The sequence below is a fragment of the Melozone crissalis genome, unplaced genomic scaffold (genome assembly GCF_028551555.1).
Source record: "Melozone crissalis strain CALT ecotype California unplaced genomic scaffold, PUWL_Pcris_2 ptg000032l_1, whole genome shotgun sequence".
Classification (NCBI taxonomy): domain Eukaryota; kingdom Metazoa; phylum Chordata; class Aves; order Passeriformes; family Passerellidae; genus Melozone; species Melozone crissalis.
Genome location: NW_026535810.1, coordinates 5,088,337 through 5,097,780, shown reverse-complemented (window position 1 = coordinate 5,097,780; position 9,444 = coordinate 5,088,337). Strand labels below are relative to the sequence as shown.

Genomic DNA, 9,444 nt, shown 5'->3' with positions numbered 1-9,444 from the left:
GTGGTGGTCCCAAATGCAGTGACAGGAAAATCCTCTGCTCAGGGCTTGTGCCAAGGCTGGTGCCAGCACCCACCTCATGAGTACCACCAACCAACCACCTTGGACTCAGCACCTTCCAAATTCACCCCCTGCCCCCACCCTCCTCAGACCCCAAATCCACCTTCCCAGCCCCAAATCTGCCTCTCAGTCCCAAATCTACCCCCAAATCCCTCCCAAGCCACAAATTCACTCCCCTCAGTCCCAACTCCGCCCCAACCCTAAATCCAAGCCCTAATTCATCCTTGCAGCCCCAAATCCACCCCCAGCCCCAAACTGCTGTTCAGCCCCAAATCCTCTCCCCAATCCCCCCTCACAGCCCTAAATCCACCACCCAATCCCAAATCTACCCCTAAATCTCCCCAAAGCCACAAATCCACCCATCTCAGCCCCAATTGTGCTCCACCCCATATCCACCCCGTAGTCCCAAGTCTATCCCCAAATCTGACCTCCCAGCCCCAAATCACACCTCTCCCTGCGGCATCTCGCCCCTCCCATCCCCCGAACATTCCGTGCCCCCCAAATCCCAGATTCCTGTTCCCTAAAAGCCAGACTCGTGCCCCCCAAGAGCCAGACTCACGACCCCCACAAAATCCAGATTTGTGCTCCCCAAAAGCATGACTCATGTCCTCCAAAACTCATACTTGTGCCCCCCAAGAGCCAGCCTCGTGCCCCCAAAAATCCAGACGCGTGCCCCCCAAAGCCAGACTCGTGTCGGCAGTAGCGGGTTTTATTCTCTGGTTTCTTCTCCCTGGAGCGGGGCGGGCTCAGAGGGCGCAGTTCCCCTCTCCGTAGCGCCGGCACCTCATCACCTTCAGGTAGGTCTCCACCTTGTGCAGGTCCTTTTTGAAGCACGAGAGCAGCCCGTAGTTCTTGACCAGCGCGTCCTCCCCGCGCAGGTGGAGCTCGAATTTCTCGTAGGTGGCTTTGAGCACCTGCGGACCCCGCGGGCTGCGCTCCTCCAGCTCCTGCGGGACAACGGGGACACTCCGGAAGAGGCAGGGCCGGACAGGGGCGTCTCCCAGGGACAAACCTCCTGCCGAGCCCTGGGACAGGTCAGGGGCGTTGCCCCCGGTTTTAAATGGGGTTTCAGGTGGGGTTTTGTGTAGCAGGAGTCCTTGTAAAGCATATGTATTGTATAAGTGGCTGTGCCCCAGTCCTAGTTATTCTAAATGAGTCACAGCTGCTGCCCAACTAAGGACTCCACAGCTGTAGCTCATTTAGAATAACTAGGACTGGGGCACAGTGTCGTGGTTTGACCGGAAATGGGACATCTGGGACATGTTGTTTTGCTGTGGTTACCAATGGGTGGCTGGAATTTAAGATGAGCACCTAGTTTGACCAGTGGGACATTTGGATCCGCCTCTTGAGACTACGAACCCAAGGGGTTAAAAGCAGGGCTCTTGTCCCTCAGAGGCCTCTTGGGATTTCCGGCGTGAAGAAGTCTCTCCCCCGGCCCAGTTGCTGGCTGGGCTGGGGGAGGGGAAAGCCACGTGGCCCATCTACGGTAGGCCCGGGTTCGGAGGAAGGGTGGCGGACCCTTGAGCGACCTGTTTATCCCCCCCCCCCCCATTTGGGATGGAGAGAATGCAGCCCGTGCTCGAACTGTATATCTTGAAACTTGATATCATGTGCCGGCAGGCAGCACGGCTGGGAGGAGAAAAGGGGGGGGCAGCGGGCAGTCCGGCCGCCTGGGACCTGGGAGAGCTTTTAACCCTTGTGGAGAATGAAGGCTTCGCAGAACATTGCCTTTCCTGGGAAAGGGATAGGAGTGGAAGATGAAGGAAGAAACCAGGCCAGTAAGGGGGTCTGGCAAAGGGAGAAGAGAGATGTTGAAGGAATGGAGGAAGATGGAGTGGCAGTTTTTGCTGGACTCTTTTTTGTTGTATATCCATGGACTCTTTCCTGGTGATGCAGAGGCTGTATTGCAGGGGGAAGCGGAGGCTCGGCGTCAAGAGAGTTTGGTTTTGAGACCCCTCGGCCCCAGGGGGTATAGAAGACATGGGGGGGACAAGGGTCCCAGGGATGTGACTGTGCTCTGCTTGGAATGAGACGAGGCATTCTTAAAAGGCCCTGAAGGCAGGCCCCTGCCCCATCCCATGCCTGGTGGTGAGAGCACCTTGGCATGGAAAGGAGATGTCACGAGATAGCAAGATACCGGGCGGATTGCTGATTGTGACAAGAAGTCCGTGGCACAAGGAAGGACTCCGTCTATCCCTTATGAGCTGAAGATTTGATTTTTTTTTCTAAAGGGTGGTGCCAGACCGAGTGTGGATAATTTTTTGGAAATGTAAATGTGTTTGGGAATTGGGTGGGAGGAGGATAAGGAAGTGTTTCTGTGTAGTTTTCATTCTCTTTGTGTGTGTAGTTTAGTAATTGTGTCTGTAGTCTAGTAATTGTGTGTGCAGTTTAGTTAATAAACTTCTCTTTATGTTTAAGTTGGAGCCTGCTTTGCTTATTTCCTGGCCACATCTCACAGCAGATATCAGGTAAAAGGTATATTTATGGGGGCTCTGGCTTTGTCAGGCCTAAACCATAACACACAGCCACTTATACAATACATATGCCTTACAAGGACTCCTCCTACATTTCCCCCTTTTTCTTTTACTGACAGATGTTCAAATATGATACAGATATTTAAGTACAAGACATACATTTCCCACAATCCATATTTTACCCCGAGACTCAAAGGCCTCATACAACACACACAGCTCTTTGCTCAAAGGCCGTATTCTTCACAGCTCTTGGCTGTCACAGCTCCTCGACTCAAAGGCTATGTTCTTCCACAGCTCTTGGCTGTCTTTCCCACAGTCCTGGCTCAAAGGCCATCTCACCTAATTCAGCACTCTGATTTCATGGGACCAACATCATCTGTGCTCTCTGAAGTGATTCAAAAGGGCTGGTTCATACCAGAATTGACTTTTTCTGAGTCTTACATCTAAATCTGTATCCTTTTCCATTGATCTAAAATGATTTGATTACTTTTGCCTAAGTAGCTAGTTAAGTAAATTAGTGACCAACTAACTCAATTCCCCAGAATGCTTCAGCTGAATGTTCACACCAATCTTTATCTGAAAACTCATCAAATCACACAGATTCCTCTTGTCTGGCCCTCTTTCAGTAACCTTTTACTGCCCAGTTTTGGACAAACCAGGTTTGAGCACGATGTTGTCTCCTTGTTCTGTTTTCAAATCTGTATTCTTAAGGAATGAAATTGCAATAAGGCACATACCACCATTAAAATGCCTCCCCCATAAATCTTTTCACCAGGTTCAGTGTAGCATGCAGCAAACACACCTGTGAACAACAGCTCAGCAATGTGCTCAGGCCTTGGGGTCCTTGGCAAGCAACTTTCTCCAGCAGGGCCAGAATGTCACACAAGGATCCTTTTTCTTTGGTGGTCCCCAATCTGTGTCCCTTTCATGATGATCATGAGGCAGATTTTAAGAGCTGAAATGAGGGATGTGGGACTCCGGGTGGCTCTTCAAAATACAGTTTGTTGTATACAAAATGCAGTTTATTGTATACAAAATGCAGTTTATTCTATCCAAGAGGTTACAGCAGTCCAGGGTCATGGGCAACAGAGCTGTGCCTACAGCTGTCAGCTCCAGAGACCCTTAGTTTAGGTTCCAATGCATTCTATACTTTTCTTTTGGTTCCAATGCATTATATATTTTTCTTTTAGTTACATTGCATTCTATACTTCTCTTTGCTGAGCATCTTCATACAGTAGAACCAATCTATACCTTAACTTTTATCTCTAGCCTATCATAACTACTGTAATTACCATATTCATGTTACTGTTCTCCAATCCCTCAAAGTTAGTACATTACAATTTAAGCTGGAAGTTGTTTTTCACTTTTCCTGCAGTGGAAAATTCTGAGACCTTTTTTCTACTTGCAACTTCGCTGACTTGTTTGCCTGTCTATCTTTGTGCTTGGTAAAAACATTTTCTTGTTTGAGATGGGTTTATCCTTTGCTCTAAGCCATAAAAACCCCTTCTAACTAACACACCCTTTGCCTCCTTGGTTATCCAGTAAGACTGGCTCAGCAATTCTTTTCTTCTATACCAAAACTTGCTTCCATCTCTATTCCTTCATCAGACTCTACATTTAAAAAACTTTCTGCTAAGCACACATATCTGTGAGACTTTCTTGTCAAACTTTCATCCTTCCCAAGAGCAGATGAGGGAAGCTTCAGACAGAGAAGAAGAAAGGCCTCACACTCTTTGTTTGAGGAGCTTTCCTCTGGCTGTGCTGGTGCACAGGGCACGTCCTCTTCACCAGGATGCTGCTGGAGCTCAGCTCTGTGTCCCAGTAGTACTCTGGGGACAGCAGCCGGGTAGGTTTGTGCTGCAGGAGGTACCTGTTGAGGTGGCTCTCGTGGTGCCAGGGACCCTCAATGCCATTTTCTCTGTCCTGCAGCAGCCCTGCAGAGCAGGCTCTGCTCAGCTTGTACACCTCAGCCACGCTGCCCCCATAGAAGCTGGCAGTGTAGTGGAAGTCCCCTTGTCCCTCAGGGACGGCAGGTTGTGACTCAGAGTGTTTCTCAGAGGCTTTGTCCTCCTGCTGTGGGGTGACCTGCCAGGAGCTGATGGTGGCCACCAAGGCATCGATGATCTCCACGCCAATGTGTGCCAGGAGCTGGACATTGATATCCACGGAGTACAGATAATCCACCTCGTGCTGGAACTGGCTCTGGTGTAGGAGCTAAGGATGTCCATGCGGCTCCTGGAGATGTCCTGCCACCTGGGGTCATGCTGGACAGGGATGACAAACAGGTGGTTCTCAGGGGCCATCTGAAGGTGGGAGACCTTCTCGGGACAGTCTGTGAACAGGTAGAAGTTCACGGGGTGCCCAGCAAGGAAGTATTTGTTGGCAGAGCTCATGAACCCTTCGATGAACTGGACATAGCTAAGAGACATGGAAAGGAAGAGAAGGGAGAGGCTCCTTCTGCTGAGGAGTGACAGCTTTTCAAATTCATTTTCTTTCTCTTTTTCTATCTATTGCTCCTTTTTATGATGTTAGTGTCCTTTATTTAACACAGCTGCTGGGTTTTTCTCTGCAAAGAGTTTTGTTATTTTGCCTTTTATTATACCTTTTTCTTTCCAACACTACCACAGAAGCCATCCTGCTGATTTTATGCCTTCTAAGCTAGCTGAGCTATCTTGGGTGTGATATAAATCTCCAAGAGCTTATGAGACCTGGCTCAAAGAGGAAAATATTACTCTGCTGTGAGCTGTTTTCACTCTTTGGCCAGTTGGGGCCAAGCTCTGTGGAGACTCTGGAAAGAGTCAGGAGTTTTCATTATTATTTTTTTTTAGCATTCAGTAAGAATCCTTTCTGTATCCTTTAGTATAGTATAGTATTTATAATATAATATATAAAAATTAATTATACATATAATTATTATAGGTAATTTTTATATAACATTATAGATTATTATTTTTATATAAATTATATATTGTTATTTTTATATAAGATATACATAGTATATGTAATTATATATATAATAATATATGTAATCATATATGTATAATTTATATATAGAATATATATAATTTTCATTACTATCTTTTTAGCATTCAGTAAGTATCCTTTCTGTATCCTTTGGTATAGTATAGTATTTTTAAGATAATATATAATAATTAATTATATAGAAAATTAATAATTATATATGATAGTCAAAGTATATAAAATAAAATAAAAAAAAAATAATAATAAATTAGCCTTCTGAGAACCTGTAGTCAGATTCATCATTCCTTCCTTCACCCCTTGCAGATACAATCATGCTCCACCAGCAGTACTGCAGAGAGGTTTAACTATTTGACAAGAAATAAAGGACAGACCAGTACTTTTCAACAGCAAAAGTGACCACTCCAGTGACCAGGTTCTTCTGCAGATATTGAGCATCTAGGATGTCTCTGCTGAACGTGCCTTCCCAGACAATTGGAGCCAGCCATGGTGTCAGCACCAGCACATCCCTCCTCCTGCAAGGGGTTGGGAATGAAGGCAGGCTTGAGATGGCCCAGGAAATTCATCAAAACAAACACAGATGTAACATTGAATTAATCATTCCAGTCTCACTTTGAAATCACAGCATAGGTTTCTGATTGCAGCACAGATTTCTGAATAGGCAATTCCAGAAAATAATTTATCCCAGTGACCAAAAATGTTAATTCCATAGGTGTTTACACATCAGGTATGATGGTGACTGCCATCACAAAAAATAGTATTTTGATTTTTTGGCTTCTGAGTTGTGACAGAGGATGTAAAAAACTGAATTAAGATAAAATTAAACCAAAATATTTTCAACTTTCATCATCATTACCTGGTTTCCTTTCTGAAAGTAACAAATTACAGATTCTTCATCTATGCATTTTTGATGGTTTATGGAAGAGTTGATTTTCTAGTCAGGCTTCTGTTTCATTCGGTCTGGCTCTCGGCTATCCTGTCAGTGCCACTCTGTGTTTCTGACATCAATGGGATTTCATGGTCATGATATTCCATTGTGCCAGAGCAGGTGCACTTACCATGGAAGCATCAGAGATGTTTCATCTATTTTTCTGCAAATGAAAATAAAAAAAATATTGGAAATATTATACAGGGAGAAATAAAGGGTACATAAATGAATTGTGGCACAGAAGTTCCAGATTTTTTTTTTTTATGAGAGATGAGCGCCGCAAGAGATCTTTGTGTGGTTCAATGTCAGTGAGCATCCAGACTCCACCACAAACACTATTTTTTTATTTACATGAGTTCATATACAATGTGACCCTGCAGGGTGGCTCATATCAAAATGGAAATTTGCACTTCCAGGGCATGGATCTGGTGCCTAAAAAGGAGTCTTTTAGGTGAGTGTTGTCCTCATGGCCTGGACTGATCCTTTGGTAAACTCATTCCTGTGGTGGTGTTTGCAGGGGTACCAGGATGAGGGAAGAGATGAGAATCTTGACTCCATGTTTCAGAAGGCTTGATTTATTATTTTATTATATATATTATATTAAAAGAAAATTATATATTAGAACGATACTTAATGAATAGAAGAAAGGATTTAATCAGAAGGCTTGAAAGGAAAGAAATGGAATCATAATAAAATCTTGTGACTGACCAGAGAGTCTGAGCCAGCTGACTGTGATTGGCCATTAATTAAAAACAACCACATGAGACCAATCCCAGGAATGCACCTGTTGCATTCCACAGCAGCAGATAACCATTGTTCACATTTCACTTCTGAGGCCTCTCAGCTTGTCAAGAGAAAACATCCTAACAGAAGGATTTTTCATAAAATATGTCCGTGATGCTCTCCTGTATGTCCATACCTCTTTTATTACTTTTTCATTTTGCAGAATGAACTTACAGGACTGAATCGTCTCCAGGGGAGGCTTTGTGTTCCTGAGCTCTGGCTGGGGAGAAAGGGTAGTGGTACCTTGGACAGGATAAGAAGGCAATGAGTCAATGATAAAACCAAAATCAGCCTCTCACCCACTTCCATTGTGACTGAAACTATAAAACAAATCTAACAGAACATTTGTGGGGTCAGTATGGTGATGAGGATTTGCAAATCTCAGCTGTTTCAAGACAGGATGCGAAAAATGTGTATTTTATGATTGGCTTTTGGAAAATATTAAAATAAATATTATATGTGTTATGTCAGAAAGTGATAAAAGTGATGCTGTATTAATTTTCTTAAGTAGTGTGTTAAATAGAGTTTTAGGTTATAACATAATGTTAAAATAGAAACTGTGCCATGTAAGAGACTTTTTAAAGAGAGGACTCAGCAGCCAAAGGACACCTGAATCTTTCAGAGAAAGAGAATTTATTGCTCCCTTATCAGAGGAAATGAACTTCTTCCCACCTCGCTCCGCCCTGAAGACGCTGTTAGGATTCAGAGGAAGAAGCTGACACTGACCAGACAGAATCCTGTGTTTGAATGGAATTTACGCATCATGTATGAGGTGTATGAATATGCAACAGGCTGTTGCTTTTAAGGGGTAATCCTCTGTTCATATGGGTCCTTTTTTGGGCTTATTTTGCCCAGAAAGAGGCACCCAGATGTCTGTAACTCTTTGGGGGTTTTTTGTCTCGTATTGTCCTAATCCAAATTGTCAAAATTTTCATTACTCCAGTTATATTACTATTTTAATAACCATTTTATTACTATTAAATTTTTAAAATTTTATTAAAAAGTGATTGGTGTTTTTCACACAGGAGTTTAGCCTAAAGTTATCTGAAGATCAATCAGCTCTGAGGATCTGCGAGTCATTTAATTTGCCCCAGACTGTTTGCACCAAAGGAAATGTGTGTGCTTTGAGCAGAACTTGGTCTCAGCTGATGCCAGAACTCTGCAGCTGCCTCTTGAATCCAGATATTCACAGCATCCCTTTGCTCTGGTCATTCTGTGGGATCTGAGTGTAAATTTAAACAAAAATGTGAGCATTTGTGCTCACATTTGAGCATTTGATGCTCTGCTGCAGAGAAAGAATGGCTGAAAATTTGTCCTGATTCCTACAACTGGAACAGATCTTCAATATTGTTCCAGCCAACTCTGAATTAACCCCACCCGCTCTGATTTCAGGCTCCAGAACACTGAATACACACCTGTCCTGGTTTGAAAGGAAGTGAGATTTTGGGAGTTTGAAGTCAAACCAATCAGTGCTCAGATTTCAATGTTGGCATGAAACCAACCACCACGAAACAACATTTTTAGATTGAAGAATACTTGAAATATTCTCGATATTATATATATATATATATATAATATGTAAAATGTATATTTTTATATATAATATATTATATATATTATATATAATTATTCAGACTTTTAGAATTTCATAGAAAAGGTTAAAAGTGTTCACACCTTGCTTATTTTCATATTTTGAATGTAAAAGGAGATTTTGAATTTGTGTAAATTCAAAGCTTACATTGTACCTGCATTAGTTAGAAGAAACCTGTCTGAGTCTGGGCAGTAGAAAGAAATTCTTGTTGAGAATAATTGTCAAAGGTTAAACACCCACCAGATTGCACCAGTGATCCCTGCTGTCACTAGAATAGCCAGGCCATGTAATTTTGTCATTCCCATCTCCTTAGTGCTGCAAAAAAAGATTGTGAACTCTGGATTGACAGCAAAGTGGGGAAAAAACCCAAAACAAACACAAAAACAAAAAGGCAGCAAATACTGCTTATGAAATACTGAATAAGTATTTTGTTTTGCACTGCAAGTCTGGACATAATACAGAGAAAAATTAGTTTTTCTAGATAGAAAGTTTGACATATAGGTATTTATAATACATACTACATATTTAGACAGTGAGCTCTCATTTTACAATAGTATAGTAAACCATTTTTAATTGTTCAAAGCAATAATTCTCATACCAGATTTTCTCTGAATCAGGTTTTATTTTTTTCC

General features: G+C 42.9%; 1 pseudogene; it reads right to left on the bottom strand.

The window, feature by feature from the left end:
- Positions 1 to 803: 803 nt before the first annotated feature.
- On the bottom strand, positions 804 to 9,117 carry LOC128940109 (histo-blood group ABO system transferase 2-like; annotated as a pseudogene).
- Between the last annotated feature and the right edge of the window lie 327 nt (positions 9,118 to 9,444).